Genomic DNA, 22,461 nt, shown 5'->3' with positions numbered 1-22,461 from the left:
ATGTTTTTTTTCAATAATACTCATTATTGTTTGTTCAGATTTTCTTCTACCAATAGCTGGTAAAACATTATGATTTATAGCTATTATTTAGTTTAAAGGCTAGCCAATCACTGTCATGTTCTTTTAAGTACTTCACTATACAGATGGCTTACTGTACATTCAGCATCTAGCAAAGCTCAAAACAAAACCTAGAGAGCAAAACATGCACTTGTTGGAAAACAGAAACAAAAACAAAAAACATGGGAGACAATCAGAGGAAGGGTTTACACTTGAAATATCAACAGACTTGTATTTTCTCCACGATGCTGCCTGACCTGCTTTTTGTCTCCAGTGTTTACTGGTTCTGTTTCACCAAACCTGGGGAGTTGCAGAACCAAACAAAGGCAAGTAGATACTTTCTGAAGAAGTAGTTAGTGTGATATACACTGACTTGTTAAGGCATTTTTGTTTTTAGTGTTTAACTGTTGACCCCTGGAAATTAAAACCAGAGCCCAAAGGCACACCGTAGATTTCAGCCAACTGGGTTAATGATTCCGCATGCTGTGCAACAACCACTCTGGTATACTCTGAATCTGATTGTGAGGCAGAAAGGACAGGAGGGCTCAGATTCTGTCGTAAGCTGGTTGGTGAGCTGAGTTCAGATCAGAAGTTACCCGGAACAGAGCACTGTTTGAATTAGTTACTACTTCCATCTGGCCCACACCCAGAACATTAACTCTCGCAGTTGGAATCCAGCTACAGCAACAATGACTCCGGTGAATTGCCTCATTAGGTACTGCACTATGGGACATAATATGGCTTGGATGTGGCCTTCAGGTGTGGAAATCCAGTTGGCTGAGTGGACATTATGAAAATGAGACTGAGAGGAGTAGAGTAAAATCTACCTGGAGACCAGGATGTTCAGAGGCCCGGTGCAGTGCACTGCATTGTTCTTATTTTTCAGAGTTATATATTGTGCTGGGTGATGCATTTTGTTTTCATTTGCATTTGACAGCTACAAACTGCAGATTAGTATCTAGTAATATTTGGTGTGTGCTCCTTAACAACAGCGAACCATAATGTGCTATGTAGTTAAGTGTGTTCTGTGAGGTAGATTGTAGGTAGTCTCAAGATAATGGGGTGTCAATCTAATCTATAGAACCTCCTACAAAATGCCATAATTCCCTACCAGACTCTAGTACTGGTGAAATAGCTACAGAATTTGAGGGCATTGGTAAGAGTTACCGCCATGATTGCTTCTTTGCAATCCTCAGTTTTAATATTTTGGGATTTGGTTTTCCCACAATGATTGATATATCTTCAAAATTAATTCTGAAATAAAATAACAAGGTCACAATTGCAAATAAGGAAGACCATTGATCCATCCCAGCTTTTCCATCCAGAATGACCTTAAAGTCCTCCTGTTGCAACATCCAATTGCTTCTTAAAAAATTGCACTTTCACCTGCTTTACTCATTCATTCAGGAGCCCATTCCATGTGCAGTTCACTCTTTATGTTAAGACTTATAGAATTGTAGAAATTTACGGCACAGGAGAAGGTCATTCAGCCAATTGTGCCTGTGCTGGCCGTAAAAGAGCCATCCAACCTAATCCCAGTTTCCAGCTCTTAGTTTATAGTCTTTTAGGTTATGGCACTTCAAATACACATTACCTATGTTCAAGTACATTTTTAAAATTGTGTGAGAGTTTCTGCCTCTACCATACTTTCAAGCTGTGAGTTCCAGACTCCTTCCCCCCCGCACCCCGGGTAAAATAAATTTCTCAACTCTCCTCTAATCTCTCTATCAATTATTAAATTATTAGTGATTGCTCTCACCGCTAAGGGAAATAGGTCCTTCCTATCCACCCATCTAAATCCCTCATAATTTTAGACAGATCAGTTAAATCTCCCCTCTGCCACTGCCCCAGCTGAGAATTTTACTCCTGGTCTATCCACATCCTTTTCCATTGCCATGCTAGATTTAACTGAATAATGATCCATTATTCACCCAACCACCAAAATATTCTCACTTTGATACCCCTTCCACCTGCACATCTTCAATTCCTAAAAGTAAGTCCAGAACTGGCCCCTTCTCTTGTTGGACTTGCTATGTACTGGCTAAAAATGTTCTTCTGAATGCAATTTAAGAATTCTGTGCCCTCAATGCCATTTGCATTGATTTTATCCAAAATAATATTAGAATTGTTGAAATCCCTTATTATATGGCCCTGTTGTTTTTTGCGCGTGTCAAAAATTTGCCATTAAGATATCAGTCCTAAATTTGCCTTGTACTGGCTTGAACTTGTAAAATAAAGTCACATTTTCATGAAACAGAAACTAAAGTGCACAGAACGAGTTACTCAGAGAATTACTGGAACTTAAGCGATTTCAGTTTAAAATTATGTAGGCTTTTTAGTATCCATTTATTTGGTCTGCAACATAAAAGCCATAAGCTTTTAAATTGTCTCTTTATATAAATTAAATCAGGGAAGGAGAAGAGGAAATGGAGGGAAAGGAATTGCAGGGGCGCACAGAGGGACAACAAAAGAGGAGTACCTTTTCCTAAAGGAGGTAAGAATTAAACATCAAGATAAAAGCAAATTACTGTGGATGCTGGAAATCTGAAACAAAAACGGAAAATGCTGGAAAAACTCAGCAAGTCTGACAGCATCTGTGGAGAGAGAGAGAAACAGAGTTGACGCATCAAAAATTATTTAGGCTTTTTAGTATCCATTTATTTAGCCTGCAGCATAAAAGCCATAAGCTTTTAAATTGTCTCTTTATATAAATTAAATCAGGGAAGGAGAAGAAGAGGAAATGGAGGGAAAAAATGTCAACTCTGTTTTTCTCTCTCTCTCTCTCCATAGATGCTGTCAGACCTGCTGAGTTTTTCCAGTATTTTCTGTTTTTGTTTAAGAATTAAACAGCTTTTGGCTGAGCCTGATCTACAAGATTGTTGAACATAGCATGAAATATTAGAGATCAAAAATTACGGGAAGCAGTAATTTAAAAGTTAAAGCTTTCCTACCACACATCATGCAGCTCAGAGATGTTGACGTCATTCTGTGCCAGAACTAGCTGATAGCCTATTTTGGATTGTTAATTATTGCGAACCTTTCTGTCTTAATTAGACCTTGCATTTGAATTGAAATTAATGGAAAAACCTGGCCTCCAAACAAGTTTATATTCAGTACATAGTCATCTGGTATCTCCATATTCTGGCACTATTTTAGAAGCATTTCATATGCAAAGTAAAAGTAATCCTAAAAATAGACTACACTGAACATGATTGGCAGCTTGTTAGCCACAGATGAAGAAAAGCTAATGTCTCATTGCTTGCTGCTTTCTGAAATGCAGAAGTCTCAGAACTTTCGATGTTTGAAGTGTATTTAGCATTTCCATAAAAGCAGCATGATTCAATAACCTGGAAAAGTCTCTTTTTTAATTGTTGGTAAAACAGGTTTTGAAATCTAATGTAAAGTTGGCAGTGCTTACTCTCCAGTTTGCCGCTACCAGAAAGGAGTGTGACATAATTATCTGATGGGGAAATGCTTCACTCGAAATGGGAGGTAGCTTATTTTCCCTCCATCATAAGGAGCAGAATTCTCTCAGATTTGCACTGAGCGCAATAGCAGGCAGAAAAAAGGACGTTTTACCCGCCAGCTGCAATGGCAGCTTTTCACAGCCTCATTAATTATGCATTCCTGGGAAACACACCGGGTCGCTGGCGGGACTACCTCTGATTCGCCTGCCCTACCACCACCTCAGGTCTTCATTAAACAGGGTGCCATATTTAAAGGCCGCACCTGGCCAGAGCTAACTCTCTTCGAGGGACAGGAAGCTGCTGGGAACTGATGGCTGCCAAAGGGAGGAAACATGCTTCCCCAGGTTTAGCAATGCCTCCCTCGAGCACCTACTGGACGCAATGGAGGCCTGCTGTGAAGTCCTCTACCCCTGCTCTGGGCGAAGACCAGCAAGCAAGTTCACCAATCCTGCATGGGAGGCAGTGGCAGCAGTGGCCAGTGCCAACGCCCTGCAAAAGAGGACAACCATCTGATGCAGGAAGAGGATGAATGGTCTCATCTGTTCTGCTAGGGTAAGTCATTCTTTCCCATTGTTCTCAACTCACACACTCACAAACCCATCACACATCTGTATGGATTTCACACCTCAAGGGACAACACCACTAACTCTCACACACACCCTCACATCTCCATCAGGCTCATATCCTCTGGAGCTTGTGTCCTCATCCTGCCCATGGCTCACTTACCATACAGACATTCCATGCAGTACCATGCACCCTGCTTACACTCTATCTGCTTTCATGCAGGAGAAGCTGGCTCACAACAGCATGGAGAGGTCCCAGACAGGGGGTGGAGTGGCCCACATTAGACCCCCTCATCCACTTTGAGGAGCATGTCATCGTGATGACTAGTGAGGACATGGATCATGCCTGCAGCAATGGTGAGGTCGGCGGCTGACACCCACATGAGGACCCTGCACCACATCATCCCTCTCTCAACACAACTGTGAGTGTCTCTCTCCTGCTTTTGACTCTGCTGCCATGCACTCATTGACTCTACTTTGGTTCACAGGGAACTCTGCCAAGCAGCCGATGCCCTCAGCCAGCCAGTACCTCAGCTCCACCTGGGTCCGCACCTCCAGCGAAGAGGACACCTCCTCATTGAAGAGCTGGAAATCAGCAGCCTGAAGACCGGTTACAGCGCTTACCCACACCCTCCACCAGCACAAAGACACACACCTCGGTGGGATCTAGATCTAGAGCAGGCTCAGGTTCATAATCTGGTGGTCACCACATGGACACATGTCTGCAGCAGGAGGAGGCAGGTTCAGTCGAGCTCCCCAGCACTCGGAAGACTGCTAGGGAAGAGGCATCTGTGAGGTCTGAGTCAGATGACGAACTTCTGGATTTGGCCTTCCAACTCATCATGGAGAGTCAGCAGATGGCAGGGAAACATCATGCAGAGCTGTTGGAAGCCCTCAACAGAGTGGCATGTGAGTCAGATGAGTGCTTCTGCCTGCTCTCTGAAGTGGTGCCCACATATAGAGGTCTCCATGGGAAGGATAATGGATACCATGGAGACCCCGGTCCAGCAGAATGCAGAGGTGCACACAGACCTTCACTCCATCACTACAGCCACAGGTGAGTTCTTGCAGTGGCAACGCGAGAGGTAAACGGGGCACCTTGACGTCCAGGTGTTCCTCCCCCTCAAGGAGTCAGGCCGGGGTCCTTGGGCACCCAAAGGGAGGAGCAGCAGCAGCTGGACACCTCTGGGTCTTCTACTCAGGAATCTCAGAGGCTGTCCTCTCCCTCCGAGAACCCTTTGCCTGTGACAACCTCAACCTGGTCCTCTGTCACCACAGAGGGAGCGGCTGGCCCACAGGAGGACCCTGCTGCAACGTCAGGGCTGTACCTAGAAGAAGTAGGCCTAGAAAAGTTAAGAATTTCTGATCACAAGTGGCTGCATGGGGGAAACATTTGTCACTTTATAATCTGAAAATGTATTCATTTCACTGAATAATGTGTAATTTTTTTTGAGCTTCATATACATGCTTTGCGAGTCCTCCCACTGCATTCCTCACTAACAATTCAGCTGCACGCAGCTGGGCCATGAGTGATTCTGGCGAAGTGTATGTGTGGCAGGGCCTTTTGGACCCTCGTGCAAGCACTCTCCCAGGTACGTGGAACCTTCGTCCATCACACTCACCTCAATGACCCAAGCATTTTCAATGCTGCCTGCTGGGGTTCTCTTTCAATTGCCATCTGAGCTGACCTACACCTCTGCCCACCCACTGATCACACTCCTATGCAGCACCTGTGCCCACCCAACACAAGATTCCTGTCACTTTTGATTTCAGAAGCATGGTGATTGTACTTTTTCAGCTCCCCTGTCCTTTACCCTCTCCTAGTAACCAACGTCCATTCCCCCCATCCGTTCACCTTCCACCTCTCCACTGTCATCTACCAACCAGAACCTTTTTCTTTCTAGGATGTCCAGGTGAACGTGCACATTCCCTTTCTTCCCAAGAATCCCACCTCCTCCTTCCCACCCTCAGGGTCCATGTCTGCCTCTGAGTTCCAACCAACCACCCTCACCATCCCTTCTACTCCTACTATTGCACCCTCACCCTCCCATCCTACTGGCTCACTCTGCCCCCTCTCATACTCACCATTCCCTCCTACACTGCTCACCCTCAGTTCACCCCAGGAGGCAGTCATTGACTCCACAGACCCCTCCCTTTGGGTCACCTGAACATCCCCGTTTTACTCCTTCCCCTACCCTTACTCCTTCTTCCATTCTTACTCCTTCCTTCCCCAGGGCTTCTTCCTCCCCCTGGACTCCTTCCTCCTCCTTAAGTCCTGCCTCCCTCTGAACTCCTTCCCTTACACCTTCTTCCCCTTTTACACGTACCTCCTCAGTTATTGCATTCTCCCCATTACACTCTCCTCCCCCACACTTCCTCCCCGCAGCCTCCCAACCTCACCCCACCCCACTGATACCATTGTTACCCCCATCCCAACCTCATCTCCCCAACACCATCATTCACCCCCACCCCTGCAACCTCACTCCCACCCCCGGTACACCTTCCTCTCCCAGTCAAACCTAGACCTTCCTCCCCAGCTCCCCCCTCGACAATTATCCATAGCAGCCCATGACCAAGACCCTGATATCCTGAAGCAGACGCCAGATATCAACAGTGACCTCCCACCTTCTGTGAGTTGCTTTGTGGCGAAGCCATGTCCATGAGGATCCACCCAGCAATGCACGTGTTCTTCCAGGGTCCAGTAGCTGTAGGGCTCCCCATCTTCTGCTCCTCACATTGTCTGCAATGTGAGCAAGGCCCTAACAATAAGTCCAACTTTTGCACGTCACACGTGTCAAGATGTGTTCTGGGCCGGCGTGTTTTCCCACTGACATGCCTGGATGATCCAGCGTTTGAGGGGGGGTGGGGTGGAGGTGAGGGGTGTTAAGCAGGGCTTATAATTATATGCAGATGTATTAAAATGAAGTGTGGCCCGACATTGACGGGTGGAGCAGATGATCACAATCTGGTTTTGTGGTGTCACGAAACCGATTTTTGGCCTACTCACCATATTGTCTGCTCACCGCCCGCCATGATGCCCGATGCCAATGGAGATGGAAAATTCCAGCTAGGGTCAGAAGTGGGGATGATCGCAGATGATTGCTCAATGTTCAGCACCAAACATGGTTCCTCAGATAATGAAGCAGTCCGTGCCCATATGCAGCAAGGCCTGGACAACATTCAGGCTTGGGCTGAGAAGCGCAAATAACATTTACACCACACAGGTGTCATGCAATGACTATCTCCAACAATAGAGAATCTAACCCCTTGACATTCAATGATGTCACCATCGCTGAATACCCTACTATTAATATCCTGGGGGTAACTATCGACCAGAAACTGAACTGGGCCAACCATATAAATACTGTGGCTACAAGAGCAGGTCAGAGGTTGGGAATTCTGCACAGAGTAACTCACCTTCTGACTCTCCAAAGCCTGTCCACCATCTACAAGGCACAAGTCAGAAGTGTGATGGAACACTCTCCACTTGCCTGGATGAGCGCAGCTCCAACAACACTCAAGAATCTCGATACCACCCAGGACAAAGCAACCTGCTTGATTGACATCCCCTCCACCGCCTTCAACATTCACTCCCTCTACCACTGACACACATATATGCAGTGCACTACAGAAACTCACCAAGGCTCCTTCAACAGCACCTTCCAAACCCATGACATCTACTACCTGCAAAGACAAGGGCAGCAGATGCATGGGAACACCACCACCTGCAAGTTCCCCTCCAACCCACAAACCATCCTGACTTGAAACTATATCACCATTCCTTCACTGTTGCTGGGTTAAAATCCTGGAACTCCCTCCCTTGGTGTACCTACAAAACATGCACTACAGTGGTTCAAGAAGGCAGCTGAGCACCACCTTATAAAGGACAATTAGGAATGAGCAATAAATGCTCATTCAGCCAGCAACGTCTACAACCTGCGAATGCATTTTAAAAAGTGTATGGTGGTGTACTGTGTGTGTATGTGGGGGGAGTGTTGGTGGGTTGGAGATGGGGGCAGGGAATCTGGAAACCTTTTCTACTGTCTAATTAAAACATAGGAAGCCAGAAAACAATGAGTTACTATTAGGCATTGACAGAAAATAGAATCAGGATAGTGTATTAGAGTTTGTGATTTTATCCATAAGTAAACTCATTAACCAAATTGCACCTGGCTTTAAATATTGTACATTTTCTTTATTCTGTGTTGCAACAGCTCCAATTAAAGCTCTGATGCTATGATGGTAACTGAGTAACGGTTTGCTATGCAGCAGCTACTGCAAATTTATGGACAAAATTTTTCACTGAGTGGGCGTAGCCAACCCGCTGGAGCGTAAAATAACACGGGATGATGTCGGGCGAGCATCCCGACGTCATCGCACACTCGCGTGATATTTCAGTCAGTGGGCATACGCTAAACTCGGAAGCGCCCGCCGACAATTAGGAGAGCAATTAAGCCCATTAATGGTGCAAATAACAGAGATTTTTCGTTGCCTATCCAACATTATGGATGGCGGGCGAGTGAATCGGCCAGGCGGCCTTTGCCTTTTTCAGGAAACCTCATCCATGGGCGGGATGCGGTTTCCGTGATAAATTAAAATAAAAATAATTTTCTGTGGACAGCATTTTCATTACCTACATTTTCAGGTGACTGATTATGACGCTTGGGCACGTTTGTCCGGTTTCTGTGACCTTTAATTTAGGTTGTTCAAGTCTTCGGCTCCCTGAGGCAGCTCTCTGCCTTCAGGGAGCTTTCTGGGAGTGTTCGCCCCCGCCCGTGCTGACTTCAGTGCTCACCCTCCTCCTGGCCTCACCCCAGCAGCGCTGAGCCTCTCAGCGGTCAGGAGCTGATCGTGGTCGCCGGTCAGTTCCCTGGCCATCCCAGGCCTGCCGATCGCGCCCGCACACCGAACTAAAAATCCTGCCCTATGTGATTTTTTTTTTGTTGCTCCCTCAAAAATGTTTTAATCATTTTGAAAAATGGTTTCCACCGCCTCCTAACTAGGTTGTAAGCTCACGTTATGACATAAAAGTGTGAGATTGGTGTTAGCATACCACATGTTTATGAATTATCTCAATACGTATCTCAGTGGGGTGAGGGAGGCAGAATGGAAATTGAGTAGTCCGCTCACTCTCCTCCCACCCCGCAGTCCCTGCTCATCCAATCAAGTGTCAGATGGCCAATTAGTGGCCGTCCAATGGGAAGGAGGCAAATTATAGCTGCAAAGGGGCTCCACACACAATTGGCACTCTAGGTTGGACGTCATGTGGCAGAGGGATAATGCCACAAACAGGAAGTCTAGAATTGTACGGTAGAATTGTAAAGGCTCCCTGCTCTTGGAATCATTCTTTATTTTGTACTGAAGACTCAAAAAAGATTAAAAATGACATCAAAAGACATACAGATGTTGCCACCTTCCACAGCAGATTCTGCTGGTATATTCAGCGTACAGGCTCAACATGATTCCTCTAGGGTGATAGGAAGGAGTAATGAGCCCAGAGAACCATGGATGACCAGAGGTATTCAGGTTACGATGAGAAGGAAAAGAGAGGCTTTTATCAGGTACACGGGAAGCAAATCAGCAGAGGCATTAGTGGAGTGCAGAAAATGCTGGGTGGAGCTTAAGAAAGCAATTAGGAGAGCAAAGAGAGGATATGAGAAAGCTCTGGCTGGTAAAAGTAAGAAAAATCCCAAGATATCTTATTAGTATATCAATGGGAAGAGGATAACCAGGGAAAGGGTAGGGCCCATAAGGGACCAAGGGGGCAATCTATGGGTGGAGCCAGAGGACATCACTAGAGTGTTGAATGAATACTTCACATCCGTCTTCACCCAAGAGAATGAGGATGAAGGTATTGAATTCAGGGAGAGAGACTGCAAGGTTCTTAAGCAAATTGATATAGGGAGTGATAAGGTAGGGAGGTATTGGCAGGCTTAAAAATGGACAAATCTCTAGGTCCGGATGATTTGTGTCCCAGACTGCTGAGGGAGGCAAGGGAGGAGATCACAGGGGCTCTGATCCAAATTTTTAATTCCTCTCTGGCCACGGGGGAGGTGCCAGAGGAATGGAGAAAAGCTAATGTGGTTCTGCTATTTAAGAATGGTTGTGGAGATAAGCCAGGGAACTACAGGCCAGTGAGTTTCACGTCAGTGGTAGGGAAACTATTGGAGAAAGTTCTGAAGCAGTGTATCTATCTCCACTTGGCGAGGCAAGGTTTGATCAGGGATAGTCAGCATGGCTTTGTCAGAGGGAGGTCATGCCTAACAAATTTGATTGAATTTTTTGAGGAGGTGACCAGGTGTGTAGATGAGGGTAGTGTAGTTGATGTAGTTTATATGGATTTCAGCAAAGCCTTTGACAAGGTCCCACATGGGAGACTTATAAAGAAGGCAAATGCACATGGGATACAGGGTTATTTGATAAGGTGGATTCAAAATTGGCTTAGTTGTAGGAGGCAGAGAGTGATGACAGAAGGATGCTTTAGTGACTGGAAGCCAGTGTCCAGTGGCATACCACAGGGATCTGTGCTCAGTCCCCTATTATTTGTCATTTATATAACTGACATAGATGACTATGTGAGGGGTAGGATTAGGAAGTTTGTGGATGACACAAAAATTGGCTGGGTGGTTAACAGTGAAGTTGAGTGTCTTGGGCTACAGGAAGATAATGACGGGATAGTCAAATAGGCAAATAAGTGGCAGATGGAATTTAACCCTGAAAAGCATGAGGTGATACACTTTGGAAGGAGTAATTTGACAAGGAAGTATTCAATGAATGGCATGACACTAGGAAGTTCTGAGGAACAAAGGGACCTTGGTGTGTGTGTCCATAGATCTCTGAAGGCAGAGGGGCATGTTAGTGGGGTGGTGAAAAAGGCATATGGGACACTTGCCTTTATCAATCGAGGCATAGATTACAAAAGTAGGGAGGTCATGTTGGAGTTGTATAGAACCTTAGTGAGGCCACAGCTGGAGGACTGTGTGCAGTTCTGGTTGCCACATTATAGAAAGGATGTGATTGTACTGAAGGGGTTGCAGAGGAGATTCACCAGGATGTTGCCTGGGATGAAACATTTAAGTTATGAAGAGAGGTTGAATAGACTTGGGTTGTTTTCATTGGAGCAGAGAAAACTGAGGGGCGACCTGATCGAGGTGTACAAGATTATGAGGGGTATGGACAGGGTGGATAGGGAGCAGCTATTCCCCTTAGTTGAAGGGTCAGTCACAAGGGAGCATAAGTTCAAGGTGAGGGGCAGGAGGTTTAGGGGGGATGTGAGGAAAAACCTTTTTACCCAGAGGGTGGTGACGGTCTGGAATGCACTGCCTGGGAGGGTGGTGGAGGCGGGTTGCCTCACACCCTTTAAAAAGTACCCGGATGAGCACTTGGCACGTCATAACATTCAAGGCTATGGGCCAAGTGCTGGTAAATGGGATTAGGTAGGTAGGTCAGGTGTTTCTCACGTGTCGGTGCAGACTCGATGGGCCAAAGGGCCTCTTCTGCACTGTATGATTCTGTGATTCAGCCATGGTCCCAGTGGCAGGCCTTTTCTTCCGCCCTTGTGCTGCCTCATCATAGCTGGTGTAAAACACTCCCAAACTTTTTCACTTCCGATGCCCAAAAAAATGCATCCGGCTACAAAAGGTTGTGGAAGATTGGGTTAAGATGATTAACAGGTTGTTTAATTAGTCATTTCAAAATGGCGGGTGGGCTGCCAATTTCTGTGCCTACTCACCTTCTGTAGTCTGGGAGACTGGAGTGATGATATCATATTGCTGACCTGAAATCATCATAGAAAGATAGAAGAAAACATAGAAAATAGGAGCAGGAGTAGGTCATTTGGCGCTTTGAGCCTGCTCCACCCTACTTTACGTTTGCACGGGGTTGGGTGGGTGGTGGGAACTGTGACCCACTTGATTTGCGAATGCAAAATCCAGTCCAATGACTAATGTGAGCAAAAGAGAAGCCAAAGTTGGAAGCCCATGTCTACCCTTTTAAAGGATTGGAACAGATGATGCAACTGTTTGAGGAAAAACTGGAGGGAAAGTGAATTATGGTGCAACAGTGGAGAGAGTATGCTCCAAGGTTCTCTGACACTCTACGAGATACCTTGGTGGATGAAATGGAGAACAAAAGAGATGTGATCTATCCACAGCTCTCGAGACAACAGATAGCCATGGCGGTCAATTGCAGGAGCCAAAGCCCAGATAATATGGATGCAGTGGCGCAAAAAATTCAATAACCTCGCAAGTGAAGATCAGTGAATGCATCTTCATTTGCCATATCGCACCAGTTGCACCAATATCCACGCAAATTGCTCAATGCACCACGTCCCTATCATTCATCTATCAACAATGTCTATCAATTATACCTCCTACTTCACATTTATAGTTTCACCTCACCCTCACACCCAAATATAACATTGCCACCAATTCAACCATGACACGCATATCACCCAAACAATGTACCATATACACTGAGACACTTCCCTCTCTCTTGCAGGACAAGGTGCACAACTGGAAGCAGCAATACCTAACTGGATAGGGTAAGCAGAGCTGCACGTGCTTATGCTCTCACAGGAAATGAGAGCATTATTAAAGCTGTGAGCAGTGGTGGGGCTGAAACCAACAAAGATGGTGGTATCCTTATACCTAATCCTCCTTCTCAAGTCTCACTTCCTCCAACCGCACAATCCCATCTGATTTACAAGCTTCAGATGGTATAAGCAAACACCTTTTGCTTGCCCCCCTATCCCCGCCTCCCCTCACCAGAACCCAGCTATTGTACCTTTATTCTTTCAGATCGCCAAGAACTGCAACTTGGTCAGACAGTGGTGGAAGAGCCAGAGGTGGAGGAGTAGGAAGACAGTAATGAAGAAGAAACACAGTCACTTGCTCTCACACTTGCAGCCACCAGCTTAGATACTGACATACCAAGTAATTTAGACAATAGCTTAGATGTGGATCTGCATGTGGTCATTAGTGGCCTGCAGCCAAGGTAGCACAAATGTTCTGCTGCAGGGGACTCAGACGAGCACTTCACTGGGATGGGCTACAGAAGATGGCTGATGGATATAATTTTGATTGGATTTGATTGAAACAAGACATTATTTTTTCACAGTGTATAGTTGGATTGAATGTCAGCATTGTTACTGTGATACTTTAAATTCAGCGACAGATGCTGCAACCAAGTGAGACCCACTTTTAGGTTACCATTTTATTTGAAAAGTTTTATTTTAGAAACCTACAAATTATCATTAGATCAGCGAATGAATGGCAGTATGGGTGGATGGATCAAGAAGAGGATAGATTGAGCCACAGGGAGGTCAGGATCGTGCTGACAGATAAAGTGCAAATAATTATTTAAATAGAGACCCAGTCTTCATTTGGTCTCCTGTTATGGAGGAGATTACACCATGGGGGAGTGAATACAGTATTCAAGATCGGTGAAATGTATGAAAATCAAGGCAGCAAAATTGAATCCTGCGATCCATCCCATAGGTATGCTGGTGCATTTTCTTACTCTATTGGCTCAGTGCTGACCCTGGTATAATTTAGCCCTGTTTAATAGTAGTAGAAGTTACATTGATAGATCCTAGAGTGTATATAGCACAATTTAGGATTTGTGATGTCATTCTGGTTTAAACTCAATACTTGCTTGACTGTATATTAATTAGAATGGGCATTCTACAACCTTCCTACTTCGTAAAATTTAGGGTTTCCCTTGAATAGGACAAACTATTGTCATGGTCATTAGAGGCATGACCTACTCATAACTTTATGTCCATATAGAACATTCTGGAACTGCTTTTTTCTTTTACAAATGAACACTAATAAGTGGATATGATGGCTGCCAAAGGATCAGGTGACTTTGGCATCTTCCACACAGACTACCTCAAGTCTCCAGAAAGTTCCTTGTTGAATGACCTTGGGGGTGGGGGTGGTGCTCCTTGAATGGACAAAGGCAAAACCATCTATGGAATTCACACATTTTATCGTTTGTGGACTGCAACTGTTCCTCTGTTTGTAATTGGTAGAAGTGCACTGTCTTCTAACACTCTATTTTATCTTGAATGTGTGTGTGTGTGTGTGCCATGTGAATGATAAAGCGTTAGACTTTTGGGGCAAATGCCTGAATAAATAATCCTAGTTATTTAAACCCACAAAAGCTTGCTGTTGATTTTCCAAATTGACCGTACACTCAGGGGTAAGAAACACACATATCTTCCTTTTCAAAAACACACTAATTACAGACTAAGTGAGAAAACAGAATTGGGGTTTCAGTTCTCTCTCATCCCTCTCCATAAGTCTATCATATCCTCTCTCAATCACACTTAGCCCACTTAGCTCCCAATAGGTTCACAGGGCTTATGCCATGCCAGAACATCAGAATCTTGGTTCCTATGTTTAGGCCTCCAGATGATGTGGAAAAAAAGAAATGGATAGATGGTTGCATGTCAAAGAGCAGTTAAAAGTGTGTTTGATGGAAGAATGAATATTGGTATTCAGACTTTTGGAAATCAGACACGGAATGGGACAGAAAGATATGTTTTAGGGGTGAAAACCTATTTGAGATAGCGAGAAAAATGTCAGAGGGTCTGATTGTTGTACAAATCAATGAAATGGAAGACAGTCATTCACATTTTATTGGAAAAATGGACTGGTAGCTCAAATGTCATTTCTTGTTCCAAAGTGAGGACAAGAGGGACTATTGTGGTTGACAGAGTAAAGAGAATGAATCAGGGTGAAGACCAGAAAATGAGAGGTATTGTCTTATTGCCCACAGAGGGACAATATTTCATGGCACAATAAAGAGGACATTTCAAAAGCTCTGCTGTACAAGAGGGCATCATCTAGGTACTTACAATGGAGAAAATAAAACTAAGAGACGGCAATGAAATCCTTTCAGGAAAAAGGCTGAAAGGAAACATAAACTTTGTACTTTTGTAAGTTTTGCTGTGGGGTTGTAGTAGATATCAATGGAAAGTCCATTGTCAGTCTTGGGGAGAAAGAGTCAGGAAAGCAAGGAAAGAGTTCAGAGGTGAAAGATAGATAGAAATTGAAAATGTAGTTGATTAACTTCTTCTAGTTGAAAAGAGAACAGGCATCAGAACCAACACATAATGGGGGACACAATGGTCCTTGATTACCTGAGCCAGAGGGATTGGAATAGAGAGTAGGAGGTCATTATTTTATAATGGAACTGTGAAGATGCGTGAAGATTCTAGAGATTTACATGATCACTGTTGGGAATCAGGATTCTTATTTCTAAACTTCCCTTTCTGGAGACTTTGTGAGGGATAATTCTGGAAGGAGTGGGGCTTGATGACTGGTTGGTTTTTCTCATTACATTCTTCTGTAGGTTCACATTGATTCAGATAAATTGCTTTTGTTCCAATTTAGAGCTGTTTACACCCTTGAATAAGCTTCTTTTTTTCTTCCATTCCTAGTACTGTAGACATAAATGGCAAATGATTAGTATTAATTCAACCAGTGCACTTTATTTTGCAAATGCAGTTATTTACATATTTCAGGAGATGAGCTATTTAAGTCCTTAGCTAGATTTTGCAGAGGGATGTTTTTATGTTATCCACTGGGAAGGAAGTTTTTATTTTTAAAAAAAGAGCAGAATGATTAAATGGTGTCATGGCTTATATATGTATTATTCAACTGAAGCCAAAGAATGCTAAAACTCTGGACTATAAAGTTATTTACATTTAATAGGGTAATTAACAAGATGCAGGTGTATATAGCTGATGTCCCTCTCTGATGCTCCTGTGCTTCTGGATAATGCACTTTGTTGCACAGTAGTATTCTCTGATGTATAGGACTGTACTGAGACATGGTTCGGACTCTAGCTAATAAATCATTGCCACAGTAGCAATTTATCAGTTGTAGAGCTGTCAGGCGAAATATGGTCACACCTTATCTCAGCCACCACTAAAGATTAATGATCCGCATTTCCACAGCTTACTCAGTTTGAGGAGGAGATCCAAGAAAAAGGGAGGAAAGAATGGGAGCGTTGGGAGGCTATAATTAGGAAACGCAGAGAAGAAAATCAAGACAGATGGAGGAACTTCTATTATATTACACTGAACCAACGCATTAGCAAGTAAGATTTTCTTCTGACTGTGAAGACTAGCTCTGAAAATAATTTATATCATTCAAAATAAACATCCACCCCAAATCTTCTTGTAGCAGTATTATGATCAGAAGTTACCAGTGTATAACATGTTCCTGAAGTGTTTGATGATGAAAACTTACAGAATTGCCTGCACTTTATCTGATGGCGATACTTCTATTTACTGTTGAATTCTAGCTGCCATAAAGAAATCATAAACATAATCAATTTCACAAGAGCATAAGGAGTACTTATTAATTTCTCAAGAAGACAATAATTACATATCTGTCTGCCTTCAAATTAAAATCTGCAAATAAATGATTGCCTCCGGCATATTCTTTGAAAATTGATTAAAATATAACAAAGTCTTTATTGAGGCAAAATACATTTAGATATCAAATTGATACAACATTAAATCTCTTTGAGCCACCAGGATCATTTTTCTATTTATCAGTCAGTTTTATTCAAAGCAAGATAACTCGTGTAGCAGGGCTAATTAAATGACACTTTGTTTTATCTTCAATGGTCCAGATTCTGCTGTGGTAGGACATCTAATGGCATCTGCCATTAGTTAGACTTGTTCGTGCACATTTAGGTTTGAATATTTTTTGCATCACATGTTGCTGGAAGTGCCAGAAGATAATGGCACAGCAACTGAAATTGGACAGCTGGGACCTGAGTCAACAGAGCAACGAACTGTGTGACTCCTCAACCAATCAGATGAAGGACTGTGAAATTAGCAGCGCAGGGACTCAGAAGCAAGTATAATTTAGAATGGGTGAATTCAATGTCAAATCAGGTACAAAAAAAACCAAATAAACTTAGGGAAAAAACATTGGATGGAGAGAAAAAAGACAGGAAACATAAAACATTTTTAAAAAATTAAACTTGACATTTTAAAAATCTCTAGCAAAAATTAATACCTAGAAGATTGAGACTTCACACTTCCTAATTTTCAGTATCAGAGAGGTTGATATTGACAATAATGTACAAATATTAAATCATTGAAAGGGTATTCATGCAATGACAACACTTAGCTGTTTGTGATGCATTTATTTTGTATTTATCATGCAAATACAGCAACCTTATCATATTCAATGCTGGTAAATGGTGAAACAGTCAGCAAGATGCCATTTTTGTGAAGCTGATTGTGAAGTGGCATAACTTGGATAGCAACTTTTGGAGATTGACACTTAAACACACATCCACTCTTCACCTGAACTTGCTGTACCATTTATACTTAAATAATAAAAAGCACCATTAGCCTCACTGATATTTTGACATTAAAATCTAGCCCATTATTTTTGACCTAATGAATTTAAGGTTTAGGAAGAGTGGTTCTCAATTCTGCCTGTGTTTCTGAAGTCTGGTGTGTGAGGTAAGTTAGCTTCAAGTAGACAACTCTTCTTCTGTTTTCAAAGGACTGCAGATATTCTATTCTGTATAAATCTTCTTTATACTACAGAATGTGGATATCCATGTAAATATTCTTGAATATTACACAAGCAACGATAATTGATTTGCTCAAAAGATGATTCTTGTGGAATAACGGGTTTTCTAAATCAACCAATGACAACATGATTACTCATTTTACATTCTGCTCAGCTAAAATCGTATAGTCAGAGGCAATGAATATTTCAGATTCCTGAGTGAATATTCTGGAGTTTAAGTATACAACACATCACTCGTGAATATTGCATAATTCAGTTTATTTAAGGCAATTCTGCTTTGTAGTACCTAAACTAGCCCTGTTCTAACAGTGTGACAGAAAAACAGAAACATTACCAATAGAACATAATGAAGGTTCCTGAATTGCTACAGAACAAACCATTACTTAAAGTTACCCTTAAGACTAGAATTCAGTGAAAGGATTTCCTTAAATTATCAGACTAAATCTGGACTGACTTGTGAATGTTAAGGGAAGTATATTGTTGAATCAAAGCTTTTAACTCATGTCCAGACAAAAAAAAAACCTTTCACCAAGTGTGCATCTATTGTCCATGTGAATGCATATGTCACGGTTGCAAAATATTACACATGCAAATTATCACACTTACCTCGTTGTCTCAAATGATCAGAATCAGCAGATAACAACCGAGTTGGAAGAGCAGGCATTAGCAGATAGGACTGGAGGAGGCTGCAGAAGCGGAATGGTGAAACCACTGGGAGATTTATAAACAAAAATGAAGATTTTAATTTAATACATTGGTAAAGATTGGTAATAATACAATGACACTGTGGAGGGAAAGATGCAATGAGTTGAATGCAGTGTATTTTTGTAGGGTGTAGTCAGGAGGCCAGTGAGGTGAACACTGAAAAAGTGGAGCCTAGAACTGACAAAGGCCTGATTGTGAGTTTCAATGGTGGTGGTATAGAGATCAAAGTTGAAGTGAATATTATTACACTGGTAAAAATATATCTTAATGATGGTTCAGAAAAGTCGGTTGAAGTTTAGTTCAGGGTCTTCAGGGTCCATCACAAAACCAATTTTGTGCTCTGTCATGTTAAAGCCAAGCATGCATTTTGGAGGGGCTTGTTATGGTCTTGCTAATAAGTTGGACAAAGTTCTAATTCATCTATGACTTGGTATCAGACACAGTCAGACAGCAGAGCAATGGTTCAAGAAAGGTAGAGCTGGTTGTGGTCAGCATGTAAAGAATGAGTGAAAAGGGTCAAGGATGGAATCTTGGGGCATTCCTGAGCAGACCACGTGGAGCTTGGTGGAGAAGCTGTTGCAAGAGGTACACTGGCTACAATGAAAGAAGTAGAAATGGATTCAAATAAGGGAAGTACCACAGTCAACTGTTATAATTGCTGACTTTTCAAGGAAAGACTAGGGGCAGAATTTTGCCCTTGATGGGCGGGTGGGCAGCCGATCAAAACGGGCCCCGCCGCCAGTTTAAGTGGGCGGTCCAATTAAGGCCCGCCCAGCAAGCCACCCAACATGCGTTTCCTGTATGGGCAGGGGCGGGGGGGGGGGGGATTCCCCAACTGCCAGAGTGTGCTGTTTCACGCATGTGCGTGAAAGAGCTCACATCTCCCTGAGGCAAAGTGCTGTCTCAGAGAGATCGCTGAAAGGCAGTGAAATGTTAAAAATAGAAAAATAAAAGAATCATTATCATGTCCCCCTCATTTGAATATGTCACACAAGATGGGACATGTTAATGAAAATCACAAAAATTTTATTACAATTTTATAATTCCAATATCAAACCTCATCCCGCCACTGGATGAGGTTTGTAAAAAAAGAAAAATCACTTACCCGCCTGCCCATTGGGCCCGTGCGCCGACCTGAAGTTCACACGGGCCCCTCAAAACCCTGGTCGATTGGTGAGTTAATGGCCTTAACAAGGCCTTTAATTAATGGCGGGCGCGCATCGTGCTGCATAGCGTACCCGCCGACCTAAGTATCACGATGCTGTGCACTGACGTCGGGATGCTCGCGCAACATTTTAAGTGTTGACGGGTGGGCTCTGCCACCTGCCCGTCAGCCAGAAGATTCAGCCCTAGCTCTCTGCAAACCACTAGTCCCAAGATGTTCGACCAGGGCCATCCAATGAAACAAAACAATTTTCATTAGAGAGTACAATTAATGTGAAAACGACCCAAGCTGTGGGAAACAATCCAATGTATTTTACAGATAGGGGACAAAAAGTAATAAAACAGATTTAAAAAGAGTCTACACTGAGCTACAGAGGGAGTGAGAGATGTGACTGAAAGTTTGATCAAAAATGACTTTAAATGCTGAGTAATAAATGCTGGTGAAATTTAGAGAAAGAGTTCCAGAAAGCAGTGCTTAGGTGGCTGAAGATTCTTTCACAAAGGGCACTGAGGTACAAAAAAGGCCAAAATCAGAATAGAATAGGGTGCAGTATAGGTTATGGGGATGCAATAAATTGCAGAGGTAGATGAAGTGGAGTGATTTGAAAATGAAGACAAGGATTTTAAATTTCACGAATATAGGACAGGTGGCCAATGTTAGTATTTGAAATTGAGAGTAATGGACAAATGGGACTTAGCGTGAAACAGGATTTGGGTAACTAAAGTTTGGAGTTTAAGGACAGCATGGGATCAGCAAGGAGGACATTAGATAACTCAAATCTAGAGATGACAAAAACATGGATCAACATTTTGGAAGCAGTAGGATTGAGATTTTGGGGAGTTTGGCAATGTTGCAGAGGTGGAAATAAGTTGTCTTAGTGATCAATTATATGTAGGATTGAAGATCAGCACTGAGTTGCACAGAATGGCAAAGATTCACATGGCCTGAATGAGTGGCTGCAGCTATATCCAATAGAAAGTGGAACTGATGCTAGGAGTCAACAACAATGATTTTACAATCACCCTGATATAAGATATATAAATACAAATAAATTGAATTGCCTGGGCTTTGTGAATTGCATTGTCAGTGCTCACTGGTTGCTTGTGTTCTCCCAAATTATTTGGATACTGTTGTAATATTGCTTTACGAGTGATGTCCCTTTAAGAAGCTCAACATGCAAATGAACCAGGTACCTGGATGTCATCAAGTGACCAAGAGTGACGGCCTCTCTCTGTACTGTAGTGTACCCTAGACAACAGGATGTGCCCACAGATTGCTCTCGGGACAAATAGTCTACTGCTTGTACTGATCTGCTGTAAATAAACCTCACCAGAGACCCTCAAGCAAACTGAATCCACATATCTCATTTGTGTTACATATAGATAATACAAGGATATCACTGCAGATTCAACTGAAAGTCATGTCTTAACTGTTAAATTTAGGCATCACTTTTCAGAAGTTCTGCTTTTCTCCTGTATACAAAATTTTGTAGCACTTTTGCATCTTATTGACCAAATATTATATATATAAAACAATGACAATTCACAACTAAAAAGGTGCAGTATTACCACTTGGAAGCAGGCAAAGGAAGTGTGAAAATAACCAGTGAACAATGATGGGTTACTGAAGTTTCCAATATAAAGAGAAGGGGAATGAGATTGCACCAAACAACTCCTGGACATCCTTTTAGCCACCATCTTGAACATCTCATTACTTGACAAACTTAGTACAGGAAATAATGCATGTTATAGCACTTTTCTGAAACCCTTTCTCTGTTCCCTCTCCTGATCGCAGTACCCACCTTCAACCAGTACATGTTGCCTGGCAGATTAGTGAATTCCTCAGCCAATGAAAAAGTTGGGAACCACATAGTGAATAAACCAGTAAGTTAATATGTGTGAGGACCATACAGAAATGCTAAAAACATACCAGACAAGAGAGAAAGAGGCAGCTACAAAAAACTGGACACAAAAATAAATACAGACAGCACAATAAGGTATGACAATAACAGACGCACAGTGAGTGAGACTGTGAAAGGAATTGATGTAAATATAAAGGCACAGAGGGACTCAAAGAATTAAAGCGGTGAAGAAGCAGAGAGGCCATATAGGAAGAGAAATGTAAATCTTGTCCTTGGACAATACTGTAGTAGATCCAATACAATACAATGCATTGTGTGCTACATGCTACATTACTTGCTATAACATCCATTTAAGTATACCTTCTGACTTGCCATGAGCAATGTCAGGAAAGATCTGTGCACTACATACACAGTAATTTTGGGGCTTTTATTGTCATCATGTGTTCAGGTACACCAAGTAAATAATTGAAGTTGAGTTGATAATTAAGAGATTGAGTGCTGAAGACAATTTTCTGCTGGGTATGACTGATATTTCAAGAACTTTTATTTCAACAGTTTATTGGGTTATGTATTGGATTATAATACAGTACACTTAAAATAAATGTTTCTCAGGGACTAGTTTCCTTACCACTCCAGGTTTTAGTTATATCTTGATCAAGAACAACAGTGCCAATCAATATCTGGTTAAGAAAATAAATATATTTATATATGTATACCTAGAGATGAATTTTATGTTTTGTCTTATTCTTTTCCAGACCATGGGTGTCGAGCTATTTCCGAAATATTCCTACTCGCATTTACTGTCAGCCAATGTTTAAAGAACCTGCAGGTAGAAGGGGTCAGAACTGAAAGAAACATTCTGTAAAATAAAATTGAAAAAAAAAAGTCAAGACGTGTATGAAAATTAATGATTATATTTGCTTTCTTTTAAGGCTGGCTTCAGAAGCTGTCTGTGTAATTCTTGTACTGTCTTGAAGTGTTCCAATACGTAATTACTCTCCATAGAGAGATTTTCACTGTGTAACACTGATGGCATGTGATAGAAATCACTTGCAATACACAATCCCTCAAGTCA

The 22,461-nt window shown here is 42.6% G+C and overlaps 1 long non-coding RNA gene across 1 annotated transcript; it reads right to left on the bottom strand.

Annotated features, from left to right (window-relative positions):
* Positions 1–16,550: 16,550 nt before the first annotated feature.
* LOC121292994 lies at positions 16,551–22,261 on the bottom strand. Its single transcript, XR_005946410.1, has 3 exons — positions 22,103–22,261; positions 18,262–18,366; positions 16,551–17,761 (listed from the first exon to the last, which is right to left on the bottom strand). It is a non-coding gene; the product is annotated as an uncharacterized LOC121292994 (long non-coding RNA).
* Positions 22,262–22,461: the final 200 nt, after the last annotated feature.

The sequence above is a fragment of the Carcharodon carcharias genome, chromosome 21 (genome assembly GCF_017639515.1).
Source record: "Carcharodon carcharias isolate sCarCar2 chromosome 21, sCarCar2.pri, whole genome shotgun sequence".
Classification (NCBI taxonomy): Eukaryota; Metazoa; Chordata; class Chondrichthyes; order Lamniformes; family Lamnidae; genus Carcharodon; species Carcharodon carcharias.
The sequence above is the reverse complement of the archived record's forward strand: the minus strand, read 5'-3'. Positions and strand labels throughout refer to the sequence as shown.